General features: G+C 43.9%; 1 long non-coding RNA gene across 1 annotated transcript in view; it reads right to left on the bottom strand.

The window, feature by feature from the left end:
- Window positions 1-1415: 1415 nt before the first annotated feature.
- LOC112643817 (uncharacterized) overlaps window positions 1416-20165 on the bottom strand; it is a 29174-nt gene continuing 10424 nt past the window's right edge. Inside the window, exons 2-3 of the long non-coding RNA XR_003125916.3 lie at window positions 17051-17114; window positions 1416-1560 (exon numbers count right to left, since the gene is read on the bottom strand). This is a non-coding gene — a long non-coding RNA (uncharacterized LOC112643817). The remainder of the gene's footprint in view (window positions 1561-17050; window positions 17115-20165) is intronic.

The raw sequence follows: 20165 nt of genomic DNA, 5'->3' as shown, positions 1-20165 counted from the left end.
TCAAGCCTACTTTTGTTGTTCTTTAAATTTTCCAAAGCATTAACAAGGATATGAGAATTTTCATAAGGCTCGAGTATGTTCTAACTGAAGTGGTCACACCACAATTTAGCAACAGCCTCCAAAAAAAAAAAAAAAAAAAAAGGCACTAGAAGTAACTTCTATTAAATGCCATGAGAGTTTGTACGTGCAGATCACTGTTTCAAACTAACTATATTTGCTATCTGTTGGTATATAGGCTGAATCAAAAGCCATGAATATGAATGTAGCTAATAATTCACAATCACAGATTCCAAACCCATAAAGGTAACTTTTTCAAAGTCAGTCTTATTGTTAAAAAATATATATATATATATATAATATATGTGTATATAATATATATATGGTGAATATATATAAAGGTAAAGATAAGATTTTTTTTATGTAGCTAAATTTTAACATCACATAACATACTTCCATCTGACATCATGGTTTCAAAGAGTAAGAAAGAGGGGCACCTGAGTGGCTCAGTAGGTTAGGTGTCCAACTCTTGGTTTCTCATGGTCATGATCTCATGGGTCATGGGATGGGCTGGGAGCTTGGCAGGAAGCCTGCTTGGGGATTTTCTCCCTCTGCCCCTCTCCCCATGTGCACACACATTCTCTCTCTCTCTCTCTCTCTCTCTCTCTCAAATATATAAATCTTAAAACAAAACAAAGAGTAAGAAAGATACAAAATGCCCTGAGGATTAAAGTAAGGAAAATGACTATTTCTGATTTGTTTGATTTTCAAGCTTAATCCATATTTCTGTGGCGCTCATCACTCAGTTACCCCCAGTATCATCACCCTTCATCCTACCTCAGGAACTCTGGGAAAGATATATCCTATTCGAAAAGCTCTAAGAAAAGGAGAAAACATGACACTTCTGTTTAGACTTATTTTCTTTAAAGATTAGGGATGAGATTTCAAGAAATATTCTGAAATTTATTTTTTCTCCGAACTCAAATCAGCCATACTAGAAGGCCCCAATCCAGTTTTTGATGGGAAGCATTTCTTTTAAATATTTATTTATTTATTTATTTATTTATTTATTTATTATTGATTTATTTATTTATCTATTTATTTAAGAGAGGGAGAGTGCACACAAGTAGGGGGCAGAGGGATAGGGAGAGAAAGAATCCTCAAGCAGACTCCCTATTGAACACAGAGCCAACATGAGGCTCGATGCCAGGACCCTGAGATCATGACCTGAGCCACTTAACCAGCGGAGCCACCCAGGCGCCCCTGATAGGAAACTCTTCAACTTCCTCCCTTTTACAAAAGACTTAAGAAAGCTGAGGAGAACGTTATACAAATCTACAAACGTGGTAAAAATAAATAAATAAATAAATACATACATACATACATACATACATACATACATACATACATACCTTGTGAATAAGGAAAATATGTCAGTTTAGTGATTTCTTTACCCAGAAAAAAATGCAGAGTGGCTCGAAGAAAATGAGAGAGTGGCTCGAGGAAGTTATTGCAAAGATACCATACGTAGGCAGCAGGTGTCAGTAGGTCAGAGATGGGAGCCTAAGAGACAAAAAGTACCAACACTAGGGAAAAGTGTTTCAATCAAAGAGAGAATGCAATTGGAGAGGAAGTTTCCTACTTCACAATTCTGACCAGGGCTGGAATCATTTTTGAGGACATATTTGTTAAATCTTCATGTGATTCTGACCAATATAGGAAGAAAAAAATCACCTAACTTCTAGAGACTCTCTGCAGACCTGGTGAAATGAGGCCATGGCCCATCCTCAACTAAAGATGCTGCCCGGGGACTCTGCTACCCAGTGGGAGAGACAGATGTCCAGCCAAATTGATGTTTCTCTGCTCACATAACTTCTTGGACTAACACTCAAGGAACAGATCAAGGTGACATCTTATTCTAAATATCTCTCTTCTTCGATGTGACACCTCAGAAACCCCCCGCAATGACAGAATTTTGGCTCCTCAGCTAAACTTAATGACGCAGAAATAATTCAGGACCTAGAAACTGAGAAAAGAAAGTGCTGTACTAAGCAAAAAAATGTTCAAGTGAAATACATATTTTCTTTATTTTAATCAAGTAATTCAATCACTCCCCAAATGTAATCCTTTGCTTGTGGTCTCATTGAGTACTGAAGAAAAAAATTAACTGTAAAAGAAAAGCAAAGTTAATCTTTAAAGACACAGTTTCTTCACGTCTGGCTTGAAAAACTGTAACATAAAGGAATTTCCCCATGATGGTATGGGCACATCGTCTGCTCTTGTGACAAACTGTTTTATGACTATTCCTTCCCCAGTTCTCACAGTAAAGATACTATAATGGAAGTTTTAGAAAAAAAAAAAAAAAATCAGTTGGTTTCAATTTTTCTTAAATCAGCTACAGCTCAACAACCTGAAATAATTAAAAATAAATTGGAACTTAATGTTTGGTAACTCAATCATAGCATGTGGCTAATTGTGCTCACCCAGTCAACACCAGCACCAAGCTATGATGAAATGAAACCATCCTGCTGAAATACCCACCCCCACTCCCCGGGACTCTCGGGATACGATTTCATATCTATCACTCACCAGGGGTTACTTCCTTCTTGTTACCACAAACACTCCCATTGTCAGAGGTCTGAGTGAGACTTGAGAGAAAAATTGTGAGTGAACCTTGCTTTTTGCTCCCAGAATGCAATAAAAATACATGGTCACCTTCAATAATTATCTCTTTACACCTTTATCCTCCCCAGAACAAGTTTTGATGGGTTTGGTAAAACCAAATAGTTGCGAGTTCCTCTTTCCACAGTAATTACTCCCCTTACATCCACAAGAAAGCAGTGCTGATAGCAACAGAAAAGAAGTTCCAAGTAGGATACCTGAATGGTTCTCAGTCCACTCATTAAAAATTACCTCAGACATGGGGGAAAAAAAGTCCCTGGAGCTTCTGAATTAGTTGTTCTAAGGGAGGACCTCAAGTTACTTGCTTTTTAGCAAAGATTTTGGGAGGACTTTGCTATGGCATGTATGCAAGGCAGTTTTCACTTTATTGTTTCACTTGCTAAAATAAGTTTTCACTTATGTTCAGCAAACTCAAAGCTGTAAAAAATCTTGGAGATCATCAGTTTGTGCTTCTCAAACTTTGATGAGCGCATAAAGCACCTTGAGATCTCGTAAAAACTGTAGATTCTGTGTCAAGAAGTGTGAGGAGGAGGAGACCTGAGCTAATTGAGTCTTAACAAGTTCTCAGCTGCCTTCAATGTGGCTGGTCTGAGGACCAGGATTTGAGCAGCAAGTCCTCCTTAGTTGTAACAGAGGAAGAAGCTGAGATCCAAAGACACTCTTCTTTTAAGGTAAGACAGGCAGCAAATGAACAAAATGGCATCAGAACCTACATAATGACTTCCAGTCCAGCAGCTACCACAGGGAAGAAAATGTTATTTCTTTAGAAAAAATTAATAAAAATATTATAATTTTCTGTAGAATATGGGGGAGGGGGTCCTAAGCTTTGTTTTAATGGGATTTTAGCAACTCAGAGTATAAAGATTGATTTATGGTATGTGGTTATTGTAAAGAAATTAGGGAGATCGCCACAATTAACCAGTAAGAGTCCATTTGTGTTTTTTGTTTGTATGGTTGGTTTGTATGCAGGAGGCATAAATATATGGTAAGAGAATAAAACAAACTGAACAGAAGAGAGAAATAAACAGACCACGTACAATAGCACATGAAGGCACCAAGAGGGAGAAAAGGAAACAATAACAGAAAATAAAAGAGATCAGGCTGACAAAAGAAAAATAAGAATAAAAGCAGAGAGCTAGAAAATTAAACACAGATTCTAGAATAAAAGGAAAACATAGCAGCATAGAAGAAAAAAAAAGAAAAAAGGAAAGAAAGGAAAAACCCAATGGGATAGAAGGATTCCTGGAAAAAGACCATATAAAATAAATCATAAGAGAATAGCAATCATGGGGAGGCGGGGCATTTAAGAGTCAGGAACACAAATACGTATAGAAAAATATTTGTCTTATTTAGTATTAAAAACCAGAAAACGGGTTGTATTTCATTTATCATGGTTTTTATATTTCTTTCTGATTATATTTTCAAAATAGCAGACATTCCAATTTCTCCGCAACCAACTGGAACCTGGAAAATGGGCATGGTCTTGGGCAAGGAAGCAAGAACTCATCTGCAAGAGGAAATCCGCTAGGTAGAAGAAGGTGAAGAGAGGGCAAAGTTTAACTAAATCCAAAAGCTTTCCAGTGGTCTTACCCAGCAACTTTCTTGTCTAGCCAGGCGACCGTAGGTTCTACCGTAGGTCAGGATACAGTCTCCTTGGAAGCCTTAGGGCCGGCCTCACAAACTGCTCCTGGCAGCCAGGACCAGTCACCCTGGTCTTGTGGGGAAAACCTCTCTCCTTGACATGTACCCATGGACGTAAATACGTACTCTCCAGCTAGGTCTTCCCATCCCGCCAGCCTTTCAGACACGGGCAATTCCAAACCCCGTTACTGTGAGAGGTACCCAGGTGGTGGGGCTAGGGAAGTCCATTTATTTACCTCTTTTCACTGGCCATTTCCATTCCCTGGCTGTGGCTCATTTCCAAACAAAAACAAGACTTGGAATCTCAAGGAAGAAAATTACAATTGTTGAAGTCTGCTTTCCTGTAGATCAGACATTGCAAGTTCAAATGCCTGCAAGGACAGGGAAGGTCACGCCCATGCGTAGAGCTTGAACAAGGACATCTGCCTTGTTCCATCTGAACCTGGACCCAGTGTTTCCTAACATGCAGAAATGCAGGCCCCCTGCTGCCATGTGTACCTATTTTACAGGAGATGCAAAAAATGCAGATTCTTAGGTGCAATTGCCTGATTTCTAAACGCCAATAACGAGCTCAACTTCTTGTTGCTGTTGTTCTGAAAGAACTGTCCGCAACCTTGTTTTTGACCCTGATTTTTCTTTATTAGAGAAGATGGAAAGTTAGGCAGGGGGCTCAAAAGGGAAAAGGGTGGACAGGAAGGCATGAGACAAGTAGACTCACTGCAAGTAGACCACCCCCCACAAAAGCAAGAATGGTTCATCCTTTTAGAAGACATCTTTCCATCCCAGGAAGGTGGTGTGACGGCGGTTCTCACCTGAAGGCCTGCGTGATCAGTCGCATACGCGGGCAGAAAGTTAGCCTCCCTGCCAGCTCTTGTCCTCGCATCTCTACCTACCGGGCACACTTTTCTTTCCTTTCACCAATATGTCATTCATGTCATTTACAAGAGTAAGTTTGGTTCTTGGGTTTTGACTTGCAATCCCTTGGGGAACCCTTATTTTCTAGGAGTCAAAGCCTGATGGAGAAGCCACAGAGAAGAGCTCATGACCTCGGCATAGGGTCTAACTATGCAGGTTGCCTGAGGGGGGCAAGATCGCCGGGGTGGGGGGGAAGGGGAAGATTTCCACAGCCTCATTATTCAGCATTTACGTTCACTGATCAAGAGACACATTTCTTCGGATGATAACCTGCTCTTGGAGTTGCCTGAAGGCCCCGCTGCGGCTGACTCCCCTAAGGCCCGTGCCGGTCTTCAGAGCACATCTGAGACCATCCAGTACGCATCCCAGCCGTAAATGGGAGGCCCTGACCCAAGTCCAAACAAAAACAAAAATCCAAAAACCCAAAACCTTTCTTTCCATCATCACAGGCCTCTGAATGATGTGTTTAGATGCCCCCAGGCTAGAGTTCTTCCAGACGGGGCTGGAAACCAAAGTCATGGCGAGCATCTCTGCTGGTTGATCACAAATCAGTAAGCCAGCCTGGAAGCACATGCCTCCTCGAGGTAGGAGAAAGAAGGCTGGCCTCCAAGCACATGAAGACCAGGAAACACATTTTTGTGCTGATCACTTGCATAAATTTAAGAAACTTTAATGATTCAACACAGACCCTCATGTGCACCAACATGGCCTTCTCAAAATTCACCAATTCCCGCATTTCATTTTTCATTTGCTGTTCACATAATAGCACATTAGTGGGTTTAAGAACTAAAATAATGAGTTTACCAGGTGGTGGCTGCCAAGGTGTCCCATACACGGATAAAAACTCCATGCTTGGACTCACCTTGGTTTATACCTTTCATTTCGAAATTTTGCTGGAAGGAAATTGCCTGAGTGAGTTTCCTGACAGACTCCTGTGCACCAGTTACTTCTGTTACACTGCACCTAGAAGAACTCTGTTGGCTGGAGATGGCCGTGACATTGTCATTGACATTTGTCATTAACGCCTTATATAGTTCTCAGTAAAAGGACACCAAGCAGGGGTGTCTGCTGCACTCAGGTTAGGATTAAGCCTGTCCTGTCATGTCTGTGGGGGGTGCCAGCAGAGGGGTCAGGATAGAAGGAAGCGGTTCTGCCGAGAGTACCGTTGACTAATGAGCCTCCTGGAGAACGTTCATGCAGAGGGAACTGAGGGGACACGGAGCCGAGCAGCCCCAGGACCAGCAGGTGGAGTGGTGCTCGGGCGCACAGGCTGCCTCTTGCTAAGATGCTGTCGTTTCTTAGCTCTGCATCACCACCCCCTGTGGCCTGGGCTGTGAGCTCTAGAAAGATGGTGGCTCTTCTTTCCAGTGAATATGTCGTTTCACACACACACACACACACACACACACACAATTCTGAGACACATCAAGTGAGATACAAAGTGTGAAAAATAATTTTCCCCAACAAAGAACAGCATGCCACTCAAGTGCTCACAGTCCAGTGGGCCTCAGTCAGAACAAAACTCTTCCTTCCCCCCAAAAATGTATAATAGCTTCACATTCATTCGATTTTATATCCCAAAAGATACGTTAAGTCATAACCCCTGGTCCCTGTGATTGTGACATCTTTTGGAAATAGGGTTTTGTGGATGCAAGTAAGGTGAAAATCGCGATGACACCCTACTGGAGTAGGACAGGCCCCTCATCCAACGTGACTAGTGTCCTTGTTGGGGAGAAGAGACACAGGGATGAACACACAACCACAATGCCATGTGAGGGTAGAGGCGGACACCACAGTGATACAGCTTCAAGCCTAGGGACTGACAGCCACCACCCGACACCAGGGGCTTCAGGGGACGCACAGGCCTGCCCACATGTGGACTTCCAGCCTCCAGAACTGTAAGACCATGAATTTCCATGATGTCAAGCCACCTGGCTGCTTGCCGTCCGTTAGGGCAGAGTCCTACCCCAGCAACTAATATATGTATCAAAAACAATAAAAGTCTATTTCTCCCACATGTGGCAGGTGAAGGTGGGTGTTCCTGGTTGACAGGCTGCCTTCCTCCGTACCCAGTGTCCAAGCCCTTTCCATCTTGTGGCTCTGCCACCTGCTATGGCAAATGCCAACAAACTATACAGCCCATGCCTTCTTGTTTTTAAAAAATATAGTTCACACACAACGTTACATTAGTTTCAGGTGTACAGCTTAGTGATTTAACAAGTTCAGACATCAAGCTGGGCTAACTGCAAGTGGAGCTGCCACCCGTCCTGGTACAGCCCTACCCTGATACCATGGACTGTGTTCTCGTGCCTCTTTTTAAAAATAACCTTTAATGGGAACACGGGGGGCATTTATGCAGTTATGCCCACTGTCTGTGGCTGTTCTTGCAGCACAACAGCTGAATTAAGTACGTGGGACAGGCACCATATGACCCTCACGACTTCACCTGTTTACGATCTTGCTTGCTCCAGGAGAAATTTACAGCTCTCTGCTCTGGGGTGTCACCATCGTTTGCATCTAACCAACGAAAGGGGGAAGATAGTATGGAGGGGGCAAAGCAGCTCTTCCCAGCAACGGCACACACCACTCCCAAATATCTAGCATTGTCTAGGAATCAGTGATATGGTCACACCAATTTCAAGGGTGACTGAGAAATGTAATACAGCTATGTATCCAGGAGGAAGAGAAAATGGGTATTTGGGGGGACGATTGGCAGACGCTGCCCCTGAGCTCCAGTAAAAGATGTCACCTACATCGGCCACAAAGGGCCACCTATGCGGGAGTTCATGGAGTCCAGAAGTTTTAAAGAAGACAACACCAAAGGGAGTCAGAGCCAGTATGGGCAACAAGGGAAGGGACAGGAGGAGACCCCACGGTGGCCGAGAATGCTGTTTTCCAGAGCATACAGGCCATACTTCCTGGGGACTTCCAGTGGTAAGTGATGACAGAAAGAGGCCTTTCCGGGGGAGAAGTTCCACAATGGCAGGTGAGGGACAGAGCCAGAGAAATTGGTTTCTCCCCAGCATGTGGCTCTGCATTTGTCCCAAGCTTGATGTGGCTTTGGCAAGCCAGTTTATGCCAAACACATAAACAAGTAAAGCATATTCCAAAGCTCTAAAAATTATACTAGCGTTTGGGAAAACTCATCTCCAATTGACCCACCGTTTTCTGAATCTCGCATATATACGAAGGTTCCAGAGAATAAAAGTAGCCCTAACGGGCTTCTTATATAATCAACTTAGGCACTAAATATCAACAGTGGCTAAGATCATGAAGAAAACTGGCAATCAGATATCATGTGCCTCTTGATCGAACAGTCTAACCCTCACATGGGGAGAGTTGTTCCCCATCTTTCCCACACCCTCTTAATCCGTGGAGATCGTGGCTTCAAGAAAAGGGCAACACACAGCCAAGAAGAGTGATCGTCAATCGCCTTACGGTTCTACAAGATTTTACATCCACGGCAAGACTAGTGCTTGGATACGAAGGCTTTTGACTTAGCAGGAGCCAGACTTTCTTGAGAAAGGAAAGGGCTTTATTGAAACTTCCCAAACCTGAGCATTTGGCCTATAAAAGCCAACCTCAGAGGACTCGGGTCGACAGTTACATGTCACTTCCTAGAGGACGGGAATTGGAAAGGAGAAAGCATTTGAGTGCTAGGGTCAATAGGGAGAGCGAGAGGAAGAGAGGGACCAGGGGTCAGATGAGAGGGTCTACTTCCCTCCTCGCCACTCAGGGTTCCAATCGCAGGGGCAGAGAGGTCAGTCGTCAAAGAGAAGCACCACATTGGTTCAGGGAGATCTGAGGAGCCACTGGTGGTGTTTCCTGGGCTTTCCTGGGCAGAGACTGAGCCCGTCACAAAGCCGTCGGGGAGGCCTTGAATTGGGAATGGCTCAGCAGCCAAACGGCAGCAGGAGGAGGTTTGGAAGAGTCTCCACCGCCAAGCGTGCCTTCGGCGTGTGAGCCGAAGGGCCAGCTCCACTCCACTGAGGCGTGCAGAACTGAACCCAAGGTCCCCACGGCGGTAGTGGGCAACGCAGACGTGCTCGGAACCTGAGTCCCGAGGGGACCTGCAGCCCAGATCGGGAGTCTCCAAACCAAAGGTACACAAGCATCGGTCAGGGAAATGAGCAGGATGCTCAAAAGACCGGGCAGGCCAGGCACAGCGTGGGGAGACCCTCGGGGACCAGGGGGACCGCGAATAACCCAGAGCCACCGCCCCGTGCCACGGCTCTGACTGTAGCTGACTCCCACCGTGCTCCCAGATGCCACTGAGGGAAACGGAAAGAGGTCCTTCCCCATGCCCTTCATTGAAAAGTGACCAACCTTTGAAATGACAGGTAACTAAGATATTTCATTGTTGCTGAAAAAAAAAAAAAAAAATCACTGGATCAAATCGAGGCTCCTGGGCTGGAAGAAATCAAGGCATCTCCTCTAGGCAGAGAAGGGCCTGAAGAGTGAAACGGAGATCGATTCTTTAGGGAAAAAAAAAAATCACATTTCTGCCCTTCCTAAACTGTGTGCACATGTCAATCTGCTATAATAGGTAGCACTTCTCCATACTTGGGTTAAACTGTCACCTGTCACAAAGTCACTTCACCTACCCTTTAACCTTCCACTACCCGTACACACGCACACGCCCAGCTTCGCTACCTCCTAGCACTGCTATCTGACACTCTCTGGACGATAACACAGCCGGAGAAACATCGCTAGGAAAATGAAACGTGACACTCAAGAAATTTTTAATCTCACGAGCTTTAGGATTCCGTGGGTCAGATGACAACACATCACACAAGTGGAAAGCTCAAGCTGACAGGTGGAAAAGCTCTGGTCGTATCTGAAAAATTACAAAATTCAACTCCAAAATGGGTGGGCGGGTGGGGGGGGCTTTGCAAGGAGGCCGACCTGGGGACAGAGGCCTTCACTGCCAGTAACCTGAGAGCAGCCCCCCTCGGCCCCAGGGTCCCCAAGGTGGACACAGCTCGCTTGGCCCGGACCGCACGGGGGCCTCCGGCATCAGCGGGGCCACAATGACCAGGACAGTAGCCCGGGCTGGGGGGGGGGGGGGTCACTGGAAAGGGGTTTCTGGTCACCCAGCGGGTCCTTTCCAGCCACACCCACGCATGTGCTTCACAATCGTCATCGGCACATCCTTTAAAAACGCCAACGCCACGTGCAAAAACATGCAGTGCGGAATACATCGCCAAAAAAGTCAAATTAGACATTGATGAGCCTGAGGTGGTGAGTGTCTGCGGACTGACAATGCGAGTGGTCTCTTCCCACTGTCTGGTCTGTGATGTGGTTGTGTGCAGATCGGGTTTAACAAGTTTATACACAAATCAATCTGCCCTTAGCAACTGAGAGATGACCCCAGCTAAATAAAGCAAGCCCGGCCGCGAAGAACTTTCCTAGCATTTTTCAAAGAAAAGGCTTAAAGTAACAGTATCTGCTTAGTTACATTTTTCCATATTATAATTGATAGTATAACGTTTATCCTTTAATCCTATATCATGATCAAAACGTGGATTTACTCTTTATAGGAATTGTGAAACCAACTAAGATACTTCTGACTGAAACCGAATCAGGTATCATTTCAGTTTATTTCAACGTCAAGAGTTTCATCTATTGGTTCCCACAAATTAGCAGCATTTGGACTAAAACACACTTTTTAGGGAAATGTTTAAATGTTTGACATTTTATATGTGAATTTGCTTTATTATCCTTAAATGGAGACTTATTTGCCCTTTCATTTTTTAAGATTTTATTTATTAATGAGAGACACAGAGAGAGGGGGGCAGAGACACAGGCAGAGAGAAGCAGGCTCCATGCAGGGAGCACATCAGGAGCTCCCTGACGTGGGACTCGATCCTGTGTGTCTCTAAGATCATGCCCTGGGCCAAAGGCAGTGCTAAACCCCTGAGGGGCCGCCCTTATTGGCCCTTTTAAATTGAAATCAGTTGCCCCAGTACAGTCTGTCTAAACCTCATGAACGTTATGGTCTTAAAGAAAAAAAAAAAAAAAACATTCATGAACTGTCGCCTGAGATTTCCCAAGTATGATCACACTGAACAGTTGAGTAGATTTCCAATGCTTCCAATTCCTACGCTGGCAGATCTTCGAGAGGTAGCTATATTTTTGGCAACATCTGGAATTGTGGACATCATCATTTTGCAGATGAAATATCTGAAGATCGGAGACATTCAGTCACCTCTGGATCGGAACCGGGTTTAGGCTCCGGGTCCCTGGAAACCAGGGGAGGGACCCTGCACTCCCTGCCTTAGCGCCTCAAATTCCTACAGCATCCTTTACTATTTGAATTATAGCAGCGATGACCGAGGAAGGACAAAAAGGGAATACATGAAGATAACAAATCCAGACTGAATTTGAAATAATATCTAAATCAGCACAGCAGTCATTTTTCTCCTGAGACGACTGTACAAAACCTAAAGTTTTGGGGGCTCAAAATTGGAAAGAATATATAAGAGCAACCCCAGCTCCAGCACCACTCCACACTTTGGCCTGAGAAATAGTTGTTCTCATTTCTTTTGTAAAGTATTCAACCTTGGAAAAACAGTTAATACCACTCTCTATTCACTGTAATCTCTTAATTCCCATTGTCTTCTTGGAGCCTGAGGCTTGTGTGTCTCCGTAATCCTTCCATTTAGTAACCATAATCTGCAATCTCTCCTCCTAATGCCAGTAATCCTTGGATTCTACTCAGGGCGAGGGGCAGTAACTTCCCAAGTCAATGTGTTGTCTTTTTTTTTTTTTTTTTCCAAACACATTATCAAGTAAAAGACAATTCTCTTTGGCCATCAGAGGGTGAAGTGCATTTGCGTCCATTGTCCTCTTCCTCACTACACATTTTCTTTAAACGATTTCAGAAATTGTAAGCAAGCTGATTGATTTTTTTCCCCAGCCATTTGATGAAATGCATTAATCCAAAATGAGCCAGCACAGCACAATCTAATTCGCATTTCAGAAAGTCATAAAGTTTTCGGTCAGCTTGCAGTTTTAAGCTTTTCCGTGAGGAGACACACTCCAGTTACCACCCTTACCTCGCTTGTCCCCCCAGAGAAAGAGAGAGAAAACCAAACAAAACCAGGATGCATGGTGCCTGCCACAGGAAAAAGAAAAAAAAAGATGCTTTGATGAGAAAAGGTTATAAGAGTAAAAGAGTAAGAAGAAGAAAGAAGATAGTAGACAGAAGTGGTCTTTTTTTTTCCCCCCAAGAAATTGAAGAAGGGCATCAAGAATGTGGAAGACATAACACTAAGGTGAGAGAGAAGGGGAGCAGGTTCCCTGACACTGTCTAGCCCACCCTAATCATCTACACTCAGCCCTACCCTGACCTCTAAGGTAATAATTAGAAACAAGAAGGTTAGCAATTCCATGTCAGATGTAAGAGAAAGTAAAGAATGAAGTTCCTTGAGAGAAAGAAAAAGAGTAAGAAAGAAAAGAGAGAGAGGGAAAGAGAGGAAGGAAGGAGGGAAAAAAATTGTTAAAGCCAAATAACTAAGGATCAAGGATGTTTGGCTCTTGTCTTAAGCTCTCAACTTACTTGCTAGTCGCATGATGGCTAAAGTCTCATAAATAAGATGGAAAATTAGGTAGTTCTTTCTCCAAGGCTTTTGAGGTATTTTAATTAGTAATGGAAAGGTACCAGTGCATGGGGCACCTGGGTGGCTCACTCAGGTGAGTGTGGGGCTCCTGGTTTTCTGCTCAAGTCCTGACCTCGGGGTCCTGAGATGGCGCTGCAGCTCTCCACCCGGCTCTGCACACTCAGGGCCAAGAATGCTTAGGACTCTCTCCCTCTGCCTCCCACTAACCCCCCACCCCCATACCCCATGTGTGAGTGCTCAAATAAATAAGATAGATAAATAGATAGATGATAGATAGATAGATAATAGATGATAGATAGATAGATAGATAGATAGATAGATAGATAGATAGATCTTAAAAAAATAGTACCCGTGCCAACGTGAAGTGTCCCGTACATTCACTATATACGAAAGGCTATTTATTTAAACACTAGGAAAGGGGGAAATGACCCTGGTGTATAGACGGACGCCACAAGGGAAAAGAAATAATATTTCAAAGTTCAGTGGGTAGCAAACGGGAACCAATGATTGTGATGAATTAAATTAAATGAAAAATCAACTAACCGTTTCGTGAAGCAGATCCTGGCTCTGGCAATCGCCATACGGCTCCAAGCGCCCAAAGGGGAACGTGGAGCTGCGGCCTAAGGAGCAAGGGGGAAAACTAATCTTTTTAAGGCACCAGTTGCTCGGCCAGATTCCAAACGCTGAACTTGCCTTCCTAGAAGATTGCTGGTGACCAAGTGACAACCCTAAACTATCGTCCGGGAATCAGGAAAGGAGCAAAAATTGAGAAATAACAACATGCAGTATACTTCATGATCACCAAAACGCTTACATTTTTTTTTTTTTTTAAGCCAAGTTAAGGTGTCCGGTTCTGCTTATTTGTGAGGCGAGGAGGAAGCGCAATAGGCACAAAGAAACCTGAGGTCTTAAGCTTGTTTTCTGGGCTTTATTCATGATAGGCCTCATATTAATGAGTATCCCTTAAGCACCTACTCTTAGCCGGATCCTATGCCACCCCTAGAACCAGCAATGGACAAAATGGAGTGCACACTCACACTCACGGGGGGCACCGAGATGAACACGCTGTGCTGAGGGTGTTATCAGTGTATAAGCAAAACTTACCTTAAGAGAAACAAGAGTCTCACGTAGGAAGTGAGGGTTGGGTTTATCTACCCTGTAGGCCGCACGCGAGTGGAAACTACAGCATACAGCCATGACCCCAGCCACGGCCCCTTTTACCACTTCAGAAGAAAGAGGAAGACACGTTTCTGAATCGCCTCGTCCCTCCTCTAAGGATACAACTAGCATTTCAGGGGGGACACGTCTCCAGTCGTACCGTCCAGAGCACCACAGAACATTGGGCACCCACGGCCCCCGCCTCCGGAATCTAGCAGCACCTCCTCACCCCCGTCACCGTGACCATAAGGCCCCCTGTCTGCTTTCAAACACTCTGTAGGGAAGCAGCCCCACTCTCCCAGGAGAACCACTCCCTTTTATGCCCTTTTTTCTACACTTGTGCTTAAGCCACAGAAGCATCAGGGAACTAATGCCATGGAAAGAACAGCCTCACCTTTCAGTTTGATAAAGGTTTTCTACCCTTCATGATTAGGCACGTTAGGGATGCACCTGTGAACATAGGCGATCATGCACACTTCAGAGGGTGATTATAAGGATAGTATTAAATGGCGCAGGTACAAAGGCCTCACGAAGTGTCTAACCCAATGCGGATGCCCAGTGAGATTATCCCGATCAGGTGACAAAAGAAGAAATGGAGGAAAGAGTACTCCTTAGCAAAGTAATTCTCTTAGAAGATGACAAATTCTGTAATTACGTAGTGGCCACGTAATTACTAGCTGCTAGGCTAACGCTGAAGTGGCTGTGCCAGGCAAAGGAAACAGAATCGGAAGATGCTCGGCCTGCCTTCAGGACACAGCACTGTGCTCCATCACAAACCATCCATTTGGCTCTCCAGAGACACTGGCCTGTCTCTGGAAACTTGTGAAAGGTTAGCCCCCACCGAGAACCAAGAATTCTGTCCTGCAGGTTCCCGTCATATATGTTACAGTCAGAAATGCTACCGGACACCATCCACTTGTTTTCATCCTTGCCCTAATAATTATTGCGTGGTCTGTAAAGCACAGCCGTGACCCTGTCTCTCCAGTAATTCTGGGTGTAGCTCACAGCATCAGCCTGCAGGTAATATTATCCTCATTGCTACAGGTCAGGGAACTGACAGGGTCAACTTAATCAACATTAGGATAACAAGTGTAGTAGTAACTAACAGTAGGTATTTTCAATGTTAATTATTATATTTATTAAATAATGTGGGGCACCTGGGTGGCTCAGCAGTTGGGCATCTGCCTTCAGCCCATGTCGTGACCCCGGGGGTCCTGGGATCGAGTCCCTCATTGCGCTCCCTGCAGGGAGCCTGCTTCTCCCTCTGCCTGTGTCTCTGCCTCTCTCTCTGCATCTCTCATGAATAAATAAATAAAATCTTAAAAAAATTAATGTGTTAACAAGAGAAGTATATTATTACATTTATCATGAATAGTCACATTTATTATGAACAGATTGGTTGCTGATTAATAATCAATCTCATTTAATGCTGGTTCACTATGTATCAATCACTCTACTACGTGGCCTAAACACACTTCTTCTTTCACTCTTTATTTTTTAAAAATCTTCACAATAAATAGCCCTATTGTACCAGGGAGAAAACAAGCTTAAATGTCTTGCTCCAAATCATACGGCTAACAAGTGATTGAGGGAGAACTTCAACCCACATCTGTTTAGTTTCAAACACACTAAGCTATATTGCCTTTCCTGATATGCTTCCAAGTGACGCTCAGATACAGTGGCCAACAGAATCTTTCAATACAGGGGCTTTCATGGAAAATAAAAGGCTTTGGGAAAGAATGCACATAATTAAATAGATCATGTAAACTGCCCCTACATTTAATTAAGGTTTAAAGGTAAAAACGAGCTGACAGGCTGGGCCTTGAGGGCTGTGGTGTTGGTCAGGACCCCACCACCTGGCTGGCCAGTCACAGACCACAGACCAGGCCGACTGAGAGACCAGCCGGGCAATATTAGGAGCCGGAATAAATGGTATTTCTAGAGAGTAAGAACTAAATGAGTATGTCATTAGGTACAATTTAATCTCACCTCTCCCTAAGCTTTATTACACAGAGCATCACACAATCTCAGGACTTTAAAAAAAAAAACAAAACAACAACAACAACAACAACAACAAAAAAAACACCTCCCAAATCTTCCATTTACTGTTGCAGTGAAGTTCTGGGTTATAGATTTTTTTTTTAAGATTATTTATTTATTTATTCATGGAGACACACGGAGAGAGGCAGAGACACAGGCAGAGGGAGAAGCAGGCTCCCTGCAGGGAGCCCAATGCAAGACTTGATCTCGGGACCCCAGGATCACGCTCTGAGCCAAAGGCAGGCGCTCAACCTCTGAGCCACCCTGGCGTCCCATCTGGGTTATATTTTTAACCTGCTTCAACTGTAGAGTCCTCAGCACCCCCGACTCCGTGGGTGGCTCCACGTCACTGTAAGTCCCCACCTCAGAAGCATCCTTCACAGTTGGAACTGTGGGGGGAGCACAGAGGACAAGAGGTGACTGCCGGGACAGAGCACTGTTCCTTATTAAGTCAGTATGATTCCTTTAGTGGATGGAGGGGCAGCTGGCATAGACACGAGATGGCGTTGACGAGTTGTCGAAATGCAACGCTTCTCCTTAGCAATTTCATGTGGTCCCTCGGAACATCAACTCTTTCGATTTGCTTAAAATATATGTCGTCTTGCACACATAGCTCCCTAGAATTTATTCCAAAATGGTTATGCTTTCAAAGCAACGCTGACTGCTAAACTAATCAAGGTTCCTAAGGATCGAGAATGGCATGATCCAAGGAGCATACTTATTATTTCGGTGCAGGTAACAGCTAAAACAAGCAAACGAACCTACCTTAATTTAAATTTAGTACCAGGGCACTGCTAGATTGGAAAAAGGAAAGAATGAATAACTGCTGGACACATAACCCAGAAAAACGGCTCTGAAACGCTACCCTTTTTTGGTGTATGTTTGTTATGTGCTTACTCACACTTTTCTCCCTGACTTCCTGTGTCTTGAACCTTAAATTCCCTTTTGTATATTTTAAAATCTATTTGCTCTTCAAGGCCCAATTCAGTTCTTACCTCTTTAGGGAAGTCTTCCTTCCCCATCAGCTGGTCCACATAAATCTTTCCTTCACCCCAGTGCCTGCAATTGAAAACAGTTATTATCTTACAGTTTAACACTCAAATATCCTCCAGGTGATTAATGTCTGCTCATTTTAACCCCTAAACAGCATATAAGGTTTGAAGTCATGGCTAATAGTTGTTATTAATATGAATGATGATAATGAGCCAGCACTTGACTATTTACAGAGGACTTACTGCGTACCGGGCACATAAGAGATGCCATTGAGTCACCACCACAACTCCATGAGGCAAATATTATTATTACATCCTCCTTAAACACATGAGGAAACCAGATTCTAGTCAGAAGATCATTTTGCCAGAAGACAGAGCCACAATTTGAATCCACTGCCTAATCCTGCTGCTACTTCTCCCACACACTGTACCTCTTGATGAGGACGCTATCTTCACTACAGCTAGGTAACTCCTGCTGGGAAAGGTGGAAAATTTTCAAAATGCTGCAGTATGAATGAGGTTGAATTCATAAGAACAATAGGTGACTGTTATAATTCCTTCTGTAATTTGGAAAAAATGCCTAAAGTCCAAATGACCCCAAAGGCCACTGGAAGCTGCACACTGCCATCACGTGTACAGAAAATTTAGTCACTGATGCAAAGGGGAGCCACCATATGTCCTTTGGCAAAGGTTAGGTTCTCCAGGACTCACTGAATGGACCATATTCAGACTTCATGAAATAAGATGTGCAGAATGAATGAATGAATGAATGAATGAATAAATAAATAAATAAATAAATAAATAAATAAATAAATAAATTTTAAAAATCAGGTGGATGCCTGCCACTGAAACACTAAAACTACAAAGAAGGTAGATTCATGCAAAGTGTCAGTCAGGCTGAAGATTTGTTTGGACAAAATCAGAAGATTTTGACCTCTATCGGGTAAAGTATTGAAGAAAACCATGTTCGCATTGTACCTAAGGCATAGTTAGAAAGGATTCGTAATTGGTGTTTAGAGGACTACCCTCGGCTACATTAAAGGAGGAAATGGAGAGCTGGAGATGCCCAACTCTACAAAACACAAAATGGAAACCAAAGGAGAGTCATAAACACAGAAGACAAAGTGGCAAGGCTGTACTCTAACCTGGAAGTGACCAAGGGTGGTGGCCGTGGAAGCCTTCCCAGGCCTTCCCTGCCCCCCACCTCCCCTCACATTCCTGGGGAGCCCCTTCTTCTGGGAACAAAATGCCTGGCAGCAGGAGAAGCGGTGCAGCCAGCTTTATGACAAGGATAAATTGCCTTTTCTCCGCTGGGTGCCTGGTGCTAGATGGAATGTTGGCTGTAAATATCCCGAAGCCTCTCCCTTTTCCTCTCCTAAGGCTTCTTCCCAACACGCTAGCCCGGCCTTCTCCTTCTCCCTTGTCCAATTTGGCTCCTGCATCTCATCTTCCTTTTTCCCTGCACTCTCTTCCATCTTCCACTTCCCTGTCTGTCCCGGGGCCGGGGGCGGGGCGGGGGGGGGCATGACAAAAAGATTCAGAATCCCAGCACTCCACTTGCGCCTTCCGTTTCCAAAGTACTAGTTCACACTTCATGTAAGTGTAGGGTTTGTTACTGTTCTAAAATCTGTCCTTCGTGCCAGAAGGTAATTTCTTTTGACCTTTCTAAGCTTGTTTGTTCTCACTTTTCTCTTCCAGAAGGACTTTAGTAGTGGTGTTTGACCTCTTACCAGTCTCAAATCACTTCTGTTTTCTTCCTATACCCATCCTAAAGCCCAGGACCATAAACATACAATACTTTTTCTGGCAGTCTCTGAAAATTATCATGGAGATCTGTATTCTTTTTTGACATAGAAAAATGATCTCCGTAAGTGGAAAATTATTCCAAAGCATAGCTCTACAACAATTGAAGAACATATTAAACAAGATAATTATATAGAAAAACCAGGAGGTCTATCTTAAAATGTTGAAAGTCTCTGCTGCAAATTCGCCTGATTTTTTTTCTCCATTTTCCATGTTTTCCTAAAAAAAACAAAACAAAACTTTGAAAGAATAGACATGCATAGCTTGATTGACCAAAACCAAACAAACAAACAAAAAAGGGTGAAAAAACTGTAAGCCTTTACTACCTTCCTGACCAGGAAAAGCATCTGAGAATTGGATGGGCAAGTGGGAAACAGAGTAGAGGAAGGCAGACATCTGTCGGACAGTGAAACAGGGAGCTGGTGACAGTGCTTGAGTAGAAACTGGGGATGTTGTTTTTGTCATCTGGAAAGCTTTGGGGAGAATTAAATTTATTATTGAGGAAAACTTTTTTAGTCCCAACAGTTGTTCCAGTCCTACAAACTGCGTCCTTGCAACCTCGTTAGTTGATTGGAAAGAACTTAGATAATCCAAAAAGGAGAGAAGGGAAAGCCTGAGCTCTCCCCAGGACAGGGCTGAAACCACTCTTCCCAAGGAGTACGACGGAGCTTGTCTCAGTGAGAAATGAATTGACGGCGAACCTCCAATTTGGATGTTAGCCCCTTGGAAGTGATAATAGCCCCATCAGATTCCCAAGAGGAAACAGCTATAGAAATAAAAGGAAAACACCACAGCAATGTTTAAAGCTGAAGAGCACAAAAACACTGGGCAGAGCCTTACAAAATGGAACAATGGTCCAAGTGAAACCTGAAGTGCAGGAGCGCCAGACCGTGAAATGGAGAAACAATGCATGCCCAAGTGGGACTGAAGACTCAAAAGCCGCCATTAATTCAAGCAAGATCAAAACAGAAATCAATCTATTCATGTGACTTCCAAAAGATCATTAAAAACTAATTACTTTCTGTCTACCTCAAGCGCTTTGTTGCTTTAGCTGGTAAATTGTTCCTTCTCGCTCTTGGTCTAGATGGCTGTGGAATAAAGCAGTGTGTTCCAACTCAGATCACAGTGAGTCAAGTGGCCCCATCATAGAGCCCAGACTTCGAAGTCCTTCTAAGCATTATCACAGGCTCTCTATTTATCAGCACAAAGCTTATGTATACAACCGGGTCGACACCTAATTACAGAAAGCAATGTCGTGCGTTCTTCCAATTTCCACCCACCCACCCCCCAACCCTCCCAAAAAATCAAACCCTTC

Source organism: Canis lupus, chromosome 1 (genome assembly GCF_003254725.2).
Source record: "Canis lupus dingo isolate Sandy chromosome 1, ASM325472v2, whole genome shotgun sequence".
In the NCBI taxonomy this organism is placed as follows: domain Eukaryota; kingdom Metazoa; phylum Chordata; class Mammalia; order Carnivora; family Canidae; genus Canis; species Canis lupus.
This window is presented reverse-complemented; position numbering and strand designations above follow the sequence as displayed.